Here is a 12,021-nt window from a genome sequence, read left to right as displayed (position 1 = left end):
ATGTGTTTTCATGGTCATACAAAGATCTTAAAGGGGTGGATCCAAGTATCTGAAACACACAATACCCCTTAAGAATGAAGCCAAACCCAGCAGACAACGTCTCTATACTTACAATGAGACGTTTGCAAAAAAGATCAAGGAGGAGATAGATAAACTTAAAGAGGCAGAGTTTATTTACGAAATTGAGCACACCGATTGGGTTTCACCGATTGTGGTGGTCCCGAAGAAAAAATAGAAAGTTACGAGTGTGCGTCAATCTCAAGAAAGTAAACGCTGCTACAATTCGGGACAACTATCCCCTACCCATTACTGATCATGTAATAGAAAGAGTGGCAGCTAAGAGGCTTATAGTTTCTTAGATGGCTTTTTGGGTTACAACCAACTCGCAATAAAGCCAAAGGATCAGCACAAAATGGCTTTTGCATATTTTTGCATTCCGAGTAATGGCTTTTGGCTTAACAAATGCACCAGCCACATTTGAGAGGCTGATGGTTCATGCTTTTAAAGAATATCTAAGACAGCTCTTAGAAATTTACATGGATGACTCTCTTGTAAGATTGGAGCACATAGAGCACTTGACCAAGGTGTTCAAAAAATGCAAACTGTATCGGGTTTGTCTGAATCTAGAGAAATGTGTCTTCATGGTAAGACAGGGAAAAATATTGGGACATATAGTGTCCAAAAATGGTATTTCGACAGACATGGAGGCTGATGGGTCATGCTTTTAAAGAATATCTAAGACAGTTCTTAGAAATTTACAGTTCATTTTCAGAGGCTGATGGGTCATGCTTTTAAAGAATATCTAAGACAGTTCTTAGAAATTTACATCTATGACTTGTGCGTTCACTCTCTTGTAAGATTGGAGCACATAGAGCACTTGACCAAGGTGTTCGAAAAATGCAAACTGTATCGGATTTGCCTGAATCCAGAGAAATGTGTCTTCATGGTAAGACAGGAAAAAATATTGGAAAATATAGTGTCCAAAAATGGTATTTCGACAGACATGGAGAAGATCAGTGTCATTGTTGATCTACCACGACCAGTAAAGGTAAAGGAGGTACAGGCATTTATGGGCCATTATGGATATTATCGCAGATTTATCTACTCATACGCTATAATTGCAAAACCATTGTATGCGCTGATAACTAAATTTGAGTGGACAGATGAGTGTGAGAAAGCTTTTCAAACTTTGAAGCAAAGGTTGATTTCCGCTCCAATTTTGAAGGCTCCGAATTGGGAAAAAATATTCCACATCCACGTAAATGCATCAGCGTATGCAATAGGATGCATACTTGCACAACCTGGAGAGAATAACATGGATTTTTGAATAAGTTACTTCAGTAGACAACTGAACAATGCAGAGAAGAATTACACAACAACTGAGAGAGAGGGTTTGGGTATGATCTATGCGGTGAAAAAGTTTAGACACTACTTACTTTCCAATAAATTTGTATTCTTCGTTGATCACCAAGCACTGTTGTACTTAGTAAATAAACCTTGCACTATGGGAAGGATTGTTTGATGGTTCATCATACTGCTTGAGTTTGACTTCACGGTAGTAGTAAAAAAAGAAACTACACACCAAAGAGCGGATCATTTATCTAGAATGATGCATGGAGAAAACCCTGTAGGAGTTGATGATGATTTGCCAGATGCATATCTTTTCAACATAGAAATGGTTCCAAGATAGAGCGAGGATGTAATTACTTTGCTGACTATCGGGTCATTGAATGTGACAAGACAACCATCTACGATTGCAGCATCTAGATCATTGGTAATGTTGGCGGGGAGGCTATACAAACAGGGATCGGATCAAATCCTTAGGCTTTGTGTTGAATCGAGTGAACGGGAATTGTATCTAAACCAAGCTCATGTACAAACAACAGGGATTCACAATGGGCTTGCACAGATGTATCAAAGATTGATGAGAATGGGTATGTATTGGCCGAAAATGAAACATAGTGTTCATATGCATATCAAATCATGCGTTAGATGCACGCTTCAAAAGCCAATAGAGCACGCGACTCTATTCAGATTATCTGTAGCACCCCGATGGAGTAACTACATTGTTGAATACCTCACCACCAGGATACTGCCTGAAGGGATGAGTACATCACGTATCAAAACGATCACAAAAGAGGCAGAAAACTATGTACTAATTGAGGACAATCTTTACAAGAGGGGAAAAGACAATCAATTGAGAATGTGTGCCACTGAAGAGGAATACATTCCTATCTTAGAGCAAGCACACGGCGGACAAGCTGGTGGACATTTCTCAGCTGACAAAACGGCCAAGGCAATTCTTATTGCAGGCATATGGTGGCCGACACTATTTATGGACGTTGAAGAGTTTGTAAAACGATGTGATGATTGCCAGAAGACAAAAATTCCTAGAGCACGAGATGATATGCCCTTGCGGCCAATGATGGGGGCAAGAGCATTTGCGAAATGGGGAATAGATTTTGTAGGAGCGATAGCATCCCCGGGATATAAAACGCACGCTCAATACATTATTGTGGCAATAGATTATTTAACAAAATGGGTGGAAGCGAAAGCAACAACTAGAAATGATGCAAAAACGACAACAAAATTTTTGTATGAGAACATTTTCACCAGATATGGCTTACCAATAGAGATAGTGAGCGATAGAGGAACTCACTTCATCAATGAAGTGGTCGAATTCCTATTGGATGAATTCATGGTAATTCACAGGAAGTCAGCTCCCTATCACCCACAAGCTAACGGCTAAGGAGAAAGTACGAATAAGATTTTGGTGACAATTCTCACCAAAATTATTGGCGAATAGAGAGCTGACTGGGATCAAAAGCTGTATTCAGCTTTATGGGCATATAGAGTAGCTTACAAAACATCAATCGGAACGACTCCGTTCAACATGGTTTATGGAGTTCAAGTGATTTTGCCACTTGAATTTCTTATCCCCATGCTTCGGGTCGCTAAAGAATTAGAATGGACAGGCCATGAATTATCCAATCAGGTAGATGTCATGGAAAAACTGGATGAAACTAGATTGAGAGCCTTTGCATCAATCTATGCGCAAAAACGAAACATGAAATCATTTTTTGATCAACATGTTATCAGCAAGGAATTTGCTACGGGGGATTACGTCTTAATGTATACCCTGAAACAATATTCCGGGAAACTCAAAAAGCGAGGCAATGGACCCTATGTGATTCATGACATATCATCTAGCGGTGCCATTAAACTTGCGACATTAGAGGGAGAGGAAATGCCTAACTGGATTAGTGGTTGCAGACTAAAGAAATACAACCTACCACTAACCTCAAAGATGCTTGCCAAAATACACGCTGCGAAGGAGCGCAAGAACAAAGCAAATGAGACAAAAGCTCAAGCACAAGAGGAGGCCCAAGTCAGGATTTTAAAACAAAAACAAAACTTACAACAACAAAGACTTCCTCAACTAACAGATACGGCTCAAATTCCTCTTTCTATAATTCAAACTAATGAGCAATGGGAAAGAGGAATCGATGTTTGCATCAATGTCAGACTTCCGCATGGCAGATATCAATGAGCATTGATTGACACAGGAGCAAGAGTCAATGTGGTCAACTTCTCCACTTACAATATGCTTACATATGAACCCCTAGTGCAATCCACACGTGATTTACAAGCCGCAAACGGAGCAACAATGCCAACATTCGGGATAGTAAACTTACCAATCAATATTGATGGAAATAGTTGTCCTCATCAATTTTTTGTAATGAAAGACAGAGAAATCAGAGAATCACTATGTTTGGGAGTTCCATGGATGAGAACGTATAATGTAGTTCTGAATGGTCCGAACATGCGTTGATGTACACACACGACTCTAACACGTACATGACTCCATTCACCAAAATAGATCACTCGTGGCCGAGTATCCCCATCGACAAAAAGAAACCAGCTCATCAGCCAAAAACACCACAAAAGGTTATTCAGAAAGTATGGATAAAGAAAAGAATTATGTCCAACAAACCGAGCAAGATATGGCTACCCAAGGACAAACTCCAGATGAAAGAAGCACCATATCAAAGACCTTCAAGAGTTACTCCAGAGTGGAAATGGCAACCAAAACTGGAGAAAACTAAAGATTCAATGACAGAGCTCAAAAGGAAACCCAAAACTCAAAACAAGAAGCCTGAACCTCCAAAATGGCAATGGAAACCTATGAAAATTCACGAAACTAAAGTTGAATATGTAAAGATACAACAAACCGCATACAAATGGGTTCCAAAAATAGTTGCCATCACAACACCAACAATCAGGGAAAGAGCAATTCGACTGCAAGCTCTTCTGTTCCATACACAGCTACCCTCGCCATCAAAAGCCCTTGAAAACTACATTCAGTCCCCACATCTTTCACAGCACATTGTTACCCAACGCATTGTCTCAAACATCAGAAGAGGGCCACATTACACGACCATGCATAGACACAGATTCCAAAACCCATGCACATGCACCCAACCTTCGTCCGGGACGACTCAGTCAAGGAAGGGGGGAATAATTGATGAATCTAGCAGCAGTCAGGGCCATTAAGGGGTCCAACGTGTATATATGTACATAATATGTGTGTTTTTTCATTATTTAGAGTTTAATTTTGAACATATTCGATCAAAACCTGGCATTTTTAGAGTTTTTTATCATCCGACCAGCATAATAATGAGCTGTAATGACAAAATCCAGAGCATTGGGATGCTTCTAGAGAAAATATATGCATTTTGGCTAATTTTTGCTAGTTAATAGGTATTTTCAGTTTATTTTGTTTGATTTCCGTTAATAAAACATCAAAATTTTAAAAATATCGCTCACAAGTGTCGGAATCAAGTTCTGGAAGCAAACACCAAAGTATCATGATAAGGTTATCAAGCATGAAAGATATGAAGCTAATCTAAAGATGTCGAATTTCAGCCTTAATGATCATGACTACATTTCACCAAAATCGCATCAAATGGTCATACAACGCCGGAATGACAAGCGGTTCGACCCACAGGTGGTATGCAGATTATATCGGGATCAAAGGTAAGGAAAATCATCCCTATGTCATGAAAATCTCGGGAAGATATAGGTCAGGTAGGCCAAATTCTAGCTCATTGTTCATTTTCACATTTTGAGAGAGAAGAAGAGAGCTTCTTGACCTAGAGCGAGCTGCCACATTTCTACCCCGTACGGATGATCGGATCCAGCATTTCATACCAAATTTCATAGGTATGTTCCTTATCAAGTAAAGATCAAGTCTATTATGCATGCAAGTGTGAATCATTGCACAAACGAGCGAAGGGATCAGATCAAAGTCGGATCGGGTCAAATAGGTCAAGGGCCCTTAGAGGCATCCAAACAAAACCTTTTCCAGGCACATAACACATCAATGTGCTCCCCACAAGGTCAGGAACAAAGACATATGAACAAATCACAATTTGGTGGTGGTACAGTGATCGCGATCAGTGTACCTCACTGACAAAATTTGGGTCAGAATCTACAAAAAACCTCCCCTCAGCATCGCCTACAATCTGTGGGTGTCAAAATTCATTTTGGCCTCTGTGGTACAATCGCGATCGGTGCCCCCAGATGCAGGTTTTGCAACTTTTGATTTGGCCCAGGCTTGGAACTCAATTAAAGATGCACTCTCTTGAATTTTGAAGGAAAATGCATAAATTTTGCTCATGGAATGGGCCTAATTTGTCAAACACAACCGAAACAGAAAAATTTGACCTACAACTACCAAAATCTGGTTAAAAATAATGATGGATAGTTTGAAGGGCATACCTGTCCGACTAAGAGTCAGTACAGTTGTAGAAAACCTCGAATGGATCTCAGATTCTTCTACAAGTACATATATAATCATTTCAATCTCGAATGATCACACAAAGGGAGAATTGGGACCGAACCAATGTCAAAGACCAAAAGGTGACTTAGGGATGCTCAAATATCAAATGGGTATCCAAGGAATGCCTGAAAAATACACAAGTCTGGAATATCTTCCAAGACGGGATATAAAGTGCCTGACCAAGTCAAAATCAGACAGTGGAGTAGGATGATGGTAGCAGCACATCATGGAAGCAGTGGAAGCTCTAAAACTACTTCAACTAACTCAAGGCTCCAACCAAATTTTATCAGGGAAACCCAATATGGTTAGACTTAGTAAAATAAGGTCAAACAGTGAAAAATTGCTCTAATTTGTTCATTGTAAGTCCAAACTTGGAAATAAATCATCAGTGGGCTAGGCAGGCATAGGGGTCCATGACCATCCAGTTTTCACCCCAAAAAGCTTAGGTACTACGATCGCGATCGGTGTACCTCAGCATCAGATTTTGACCAAAACCTAACAGATCCCTTGTATACATCTTGTTCAAGTCACCAACCAAGTTTCAAGCCATTTGGACATGAAAAACTTATGAAAAGTCAAAGTCTAGTCCAAAACTCCTTTGTAACCCAAAATTGGGACCTATAAACTCAAAAGTGGTTCAAATGAAACACAGAGTGGACCAAAATGATCCTCCAACTATCAGCAAACCACTCATGTGATCAAATCTAATTTTGGCCTTTGTACTACGATCGTGATCGGTGTACCTCAGGCCCATAATTGGCTCAGATTTTAATTAGTCATAGCTCTAGTCTTCCTAGTCCCACTGGTGAAATATGGACAAGAATGGATGAAATTTGTTCAAGTTATGATCTGTTTTAACTTTTGAACTGTTTTTTATTAAAAGTCTAAATGTGATTGATTGCGAAAGAAAAATCCTGACAGCTTGTGATTCTACTGACACAGAATGCCTCGCCAAAAGAAAGAAAGGCAATGGACAGCAGCACCATATGAAGTGGACGAGCTCGCTACAAATGAAAAGGCTCACATCTCGGATGAAATACTAGCTCAGATCCCTACCCACATATTCATCTCGAAGTTTAAGGATGCTAATGGTGACATGGTAAAGAAAACTATCATGCCACGAAAGATATGGAACCTCCACCGAAGGCCGGAGGTAATAGAGGCAGTGCGAGCTGTGCATTTGGAGAAATTTTTCAGATTATAGCCATGGGGAACAAATTACATGAGGGCCCATGAGCTCATGAGCTCGATACAATATGATGGGTAGGCAATGCTCACGGACAAGGATGGATCGAAGGTGAAAGTAAAGATCACGAAAGAAATCATCAACAAAGCTTTGCATTTCCTTCTAGGGTAACACGACTTGCTGTCAAAGACAAAGTCATTGGATAATGAGAAGGCATTCGTCAAAGCAAAAGGAAACAAATACAAATACAATGACATGATATACGGAGAGCTGGAATTGTCGATGAGATTGATCTCTCAGCATTTCAGAGTACAAAAGTCTCCTCGCTACACCGAGCCAATCCTGCACATTGCCGTGGTCATGGCTCTAGAAACAGCCGAAAATAGAACCATTCACTACGACTACGATTCTGACATTTTGGAAAACTTGGTCAAAGAAAATTTAAAAAGCTCAGCAAAAAACAAAAGCTACATGAACTCAGGGCTGATGCTAACAAGAATAGCATACCAAGCTTTGGGAATGATTGAAGATCTGCCAGCTGTGCCAGTTCTCAAACGGCCCTGATTCAGAAAGCAAAGCTGGTTGCTCATTCAGTAAGGACGAACCCTAGCGCGACATCATCGCGCTCAGCAAAGGCCTCCAACAAAAGCTCGAGTGATGAAGAAAAGACGGAGACTGATGAAGAAGAAAAATCTCAAGCGTCGAAAGACAAAGGGCCATCGGAGTTTGAAGAAAGCGAGGATGAAGACTCCACAAAGCTGCTCGATAGAAAAAGGAGGGAGAGAAGTGCAATACCACAGTCGGACCTTCAAAAAGTATATGCAGAAGCCCAACAAAGAGTTGAAAAGAGAAGAACCAAGTTACCGGCTGACAGACAGGCAAGAGCTGCTGCAACACAACAAACACAAAAAAGAAGATTCTAGAAGGAAAGGCAAGAAATAATAGAAAATGCAGCTCGCATACGGGCTGAAAAGAAAAGGTTAGAAGCAGAGCAAAAGGCTGCAGAAGTGGACATTTCTTTGTAGTCCACTGAAGGAACGAAGGAGAAAGATGCAGCTGATGAAACAAACCAAGCAGAGCAACTAAAAAAGATTCAAAGAGAGAGGAATGTGGAAGCGCGACAGGCGGCGGATCTGACTCGCCAAAGAAAAATCAATATTTTAAAGAAAAGAAAATCGGAAGCATCTGCTTCGCAACGAGGGGAAGATTCTTCCAAAAAGAGGCATGTACGAGAAGAAGCAAGCTCACCTCCTCCCTCGCCTATATCATCGTCTCCTCCCTCGCCCAAATCACCACCTCCTCACTCGCCAAAATCTCCTCCTCCTCCCCCTTCTCCATCAAACAAAAAACCGCCACCTCCTCCTCCTTCAACCTTGCAAAAAGGGTTTATACCTCCTACAGAAGCAATCGGATACCACGAAGCCTACCAGGCCGTTGCTGGTTTTGATTACAGGCATACTTTAAAGGAATCAGAAAGACAGTTCTAGTTCCAGCACGTGGTGCTGAGTGAAAAGGAAAGGCAGGTACAGGAGGCCCAACAAAAGCAAGCATCTGGGCAAGAGGAGTTAGAGAGCCCGAGGGCGCGACTAGAACTCACAACGGAGGAAAGAGACCTTGAGCAATAGCAGGATCAGTCTCTGATCAGAGATTTGGTGGACGTCAGGACAGATTTGACCGCCCAAAAAAAGGAATGCCAAGAATTGATGGCAAGAGTACAGAAAGCAATGGAGCAGCTTGCTTACAAGAGCGCAAGATTTTAGAGAATTAACAGTACTTACAACTGTAAAGAATGAGGATGTAACAGAGCTACACAAGACAAGCACAAAAGCACACAGAGATGGAAAGCTCTTCTTCTTCTTCACAGAAAAGAGAGTACAAAATGACTAAGTGCTAAAGCTGAAAAGTAGCACATATGTACATGCGGTCACTAAGTGTGAACGCGCTAGAAGTGTACTAGGCTGGCATTATAAGTGTAGTCCAGCTGTAGAATCACTGGTAGAGATCCTCCGTGTCGGTCACCTAACGTGTCAGTGAGTAAATGCCGTAAGCGTCCAAGACCCATAGTGGATTCCAACTCAAGGTGTAGAGCTCGACATCTCAACACTCCCCCTCGAGCTCTGCATGTCGCAGAGTCCAAGCATAGTCCGGAAACGTTGAAGCTTCTCAGCTCCGAGGGCCTTGGTAAAGATATCCGCTATCTGCTCCTCTGTGCTGACGTAGACCAAGTCGATGTCGGCCGCCAACACTCGCTCTCGAACGTAGTGGTAATGGACCTCTATGTGTTTGGTCCTGGCATGGAACACTGGGTTCCTAGCCAACTGCATGCTGCTGAGGTTGTCACAATGGATGACAATCTGTTGGTCCACCTGCACTCCCAAGTCCTCAAGTAATGTGCGTAGCCAAGCTACCTCGCACGCCGTAACCGTAGCACTCCCAAAAGAGAACATGAAGCCACTCGTAGATCTCCTATCAACAATGCTACCTGCCCAATCTGCATCTGCATACCCATACAATGCTAATGGTGCATTTGCTGCATAGAACAATGCGTAGTCAAGAGTCCCTTGCACATACCTAAGTGTGCGTCTTACTCCATCCAAACGTGGCTTCCTCGGAAGCTGCATGAAGTGACTCTCCAAGCCTACTGTGTAGCTCAAGTCTGGCCTCGTGATAGTCAAGTAGATTAGACTACCCACAATCTTCCTGTATATGTTGACATCCTCAACAATATCACCCTTCTCTGCACTCAGCTTTGCATTCACATCCAAGGGAATAGAAATTGGCTTACAATCAGCCATACCATACTTTGACAACATGTCCAAAGCATACTGTCTTTGTGACAGCCATACACCCTCTTGAGTCCTGATCACCTCAATGCCAAGAAAGTAGCGCAACTCGCCCAAATCTTTCATTTCAAACTCCTGTTTGAGAAGACCCTTCACATGGTCAATCTCCATAGCATTGTCACCCACAATAATAAGGTCATCTACATATATGGTAATGACCACAATCCCCACATCACTCTCACGTACATAGAGTGAATGATCAGCATGAGCTCTCCTAAAACCAATACTGACAAGATACTTGGCAATCCTGTCATACCATGCTCTAGAGCCCTGCTTCAAACCATACAAAGCTTTGAGAAGTCTGCATACATAAACTGGGTAACCTGGATCGACATAACCAGGTGGCTGATCCATATACACTTCCTCTTGCAACTCACCATTCAAGAAGGCATTCTTTACATCCATTTGATGCATAATCCATCCTCTAGATGCAACCACTGCTATGACAGCTCTCACAGTCGTCATCTTTGCCACTGGAGCAAAGGTCTCCTCATAGTCTATGCCATACGTCTGTGCATAACCCTTTGCGACCAGCCTTGCCTTGTGACGCTCAATGTTACGATCATCCTTATGCTTGGTTTTATACACCCATTTACAGCCAATAGCTTTCTTGCCACTTGGCAATGGCACCAACTCCCATGTGTCGTTTGCTTCCAATGCAGCCATCTCTTCATTCATTGCATCATCCCAATGCACATTTCCAACTCCATCCTCAAAACATGTGGGCTCCACATCCTGTATCACCTTAGCCATGTAGGCTTGGTGATGCGCTAGATACCCATCATAAGTCAATTTCTGAACTGGATTTCTGACTCTATTAGATTTGCGCGGTCCTGGGTCACTCCTTTGCCCTCTAGCATCTTCTTGTACTTTCCTTACACCAGGTGTCCTGACAGTCGGAATTCCAAATTCCTCATTAAGACTTTGTTCAGAACCATTTGAATCCATGTCTACATGTGAAAAACCTGATGATGCATCAGCCATAAAGGGAGGTCATCAACCTTTTCCTTTCCTTTTCGTGATACATTCCCTGTACCTGTTGGTGGAGTAACCTGCATACGTAGTCTACCATTCCATGGTTTCTCAACATAGCCACGAGAAGAGGACTCTTGTGGTCCACTCAAAACCTGTGACTGTGGCCTCACATTTTGTACAACCACATCATCTTTTACATCAGCCCTAATAGTGCCATGTGCATTACTGTACCAGCTGCTTATCTCATCAAAGACTACATCTCTGCTCACTCGTAATTCTCGTGTAGTAGGATTGTAGCACTTGTACCCCTTTTGTTCAAGGGAATATCCCACAAGAATACATTTCTCTGCTTTAGGATCCAATTTCCTACGCAACTCATCTGGTACATACACGTAAGCTATGCAGCCAAACACTTTCAAGTGTGCCAAATCAGGCTTTGTACCTGTAAACTTTTCCTCAGGTGTTACATAATGCACCGCAGCTATAGGTGTCCTGTTCATAATGTACATAGCTGTATTTACGGCTTCAACCCAGAAATGATGAGGCATGTTCTTCTCATTCATCAATGCACGTGCAACCTCTGCAATGTGCCTGGTTTTCCTTTCTGCGACCCCATTCTGTTGTGGAGTATATCTGCATGTAAACTGCCTGCGTATACCATGCATTCGTAGAAAATCTGAAAAATCATTGGAGAAGTACTCTTCCCCTCCATCTGACCTCAATGTCTTGATTTGCATATCTGTCTCCTTCTCAATCATGACTTTGAAGTCTTGAAAGTGACCAAACACTTCACTTTTGTTACGCATGAAGTAGACCCATACTTTCCTTGTATGGTCATCAATGAAAGAGACATAATACCTGCAACCATGTATACTTGCAGTATCGGTTGGACCCCAAACATCTGTGTGTACCACCTCAAGTGGCTTTTTACATACATTGTGCTCATGTGGAAATGAGCCCTTTGACTGTTTTCCAAACTGGCATGCTGCACACACTTTATGCATTCCATCCACCTTGAATCTGGGCAAACCTTTTACAATCTGTTTTGATTGCATGCTGCGCAATCTCTGCTCATTGACATGGCCAATGCGTTTGTGCCAAATGTCAACATCAGCCACAACACCTGTGTCCTGTGCAAATAATGCAGCTTTTACCTCAGGCATGTCTACATTCAG

This window comes from Adiantum capillus-veneris, chromosome 4, assembly GCF_014529385.1.
Source record: "Adiantum capillus-veneris isolate H3 chromosome 4, ASM1452938v2, whole genome shotgun sequence".
Classification (NCBI taxonomy): domain Eukaryota; kingdom Viridiplantae; phylum Streptophyta; class Polypodiopsida; order Polypodiales; family Pteridaceae; genus Adiantum; species Adiantum capillus-veneris.
The sequence above is the reverse complement of the archived record's forward strand: the minus strand, read 5'-3'. Positions refer to the sequence as shown.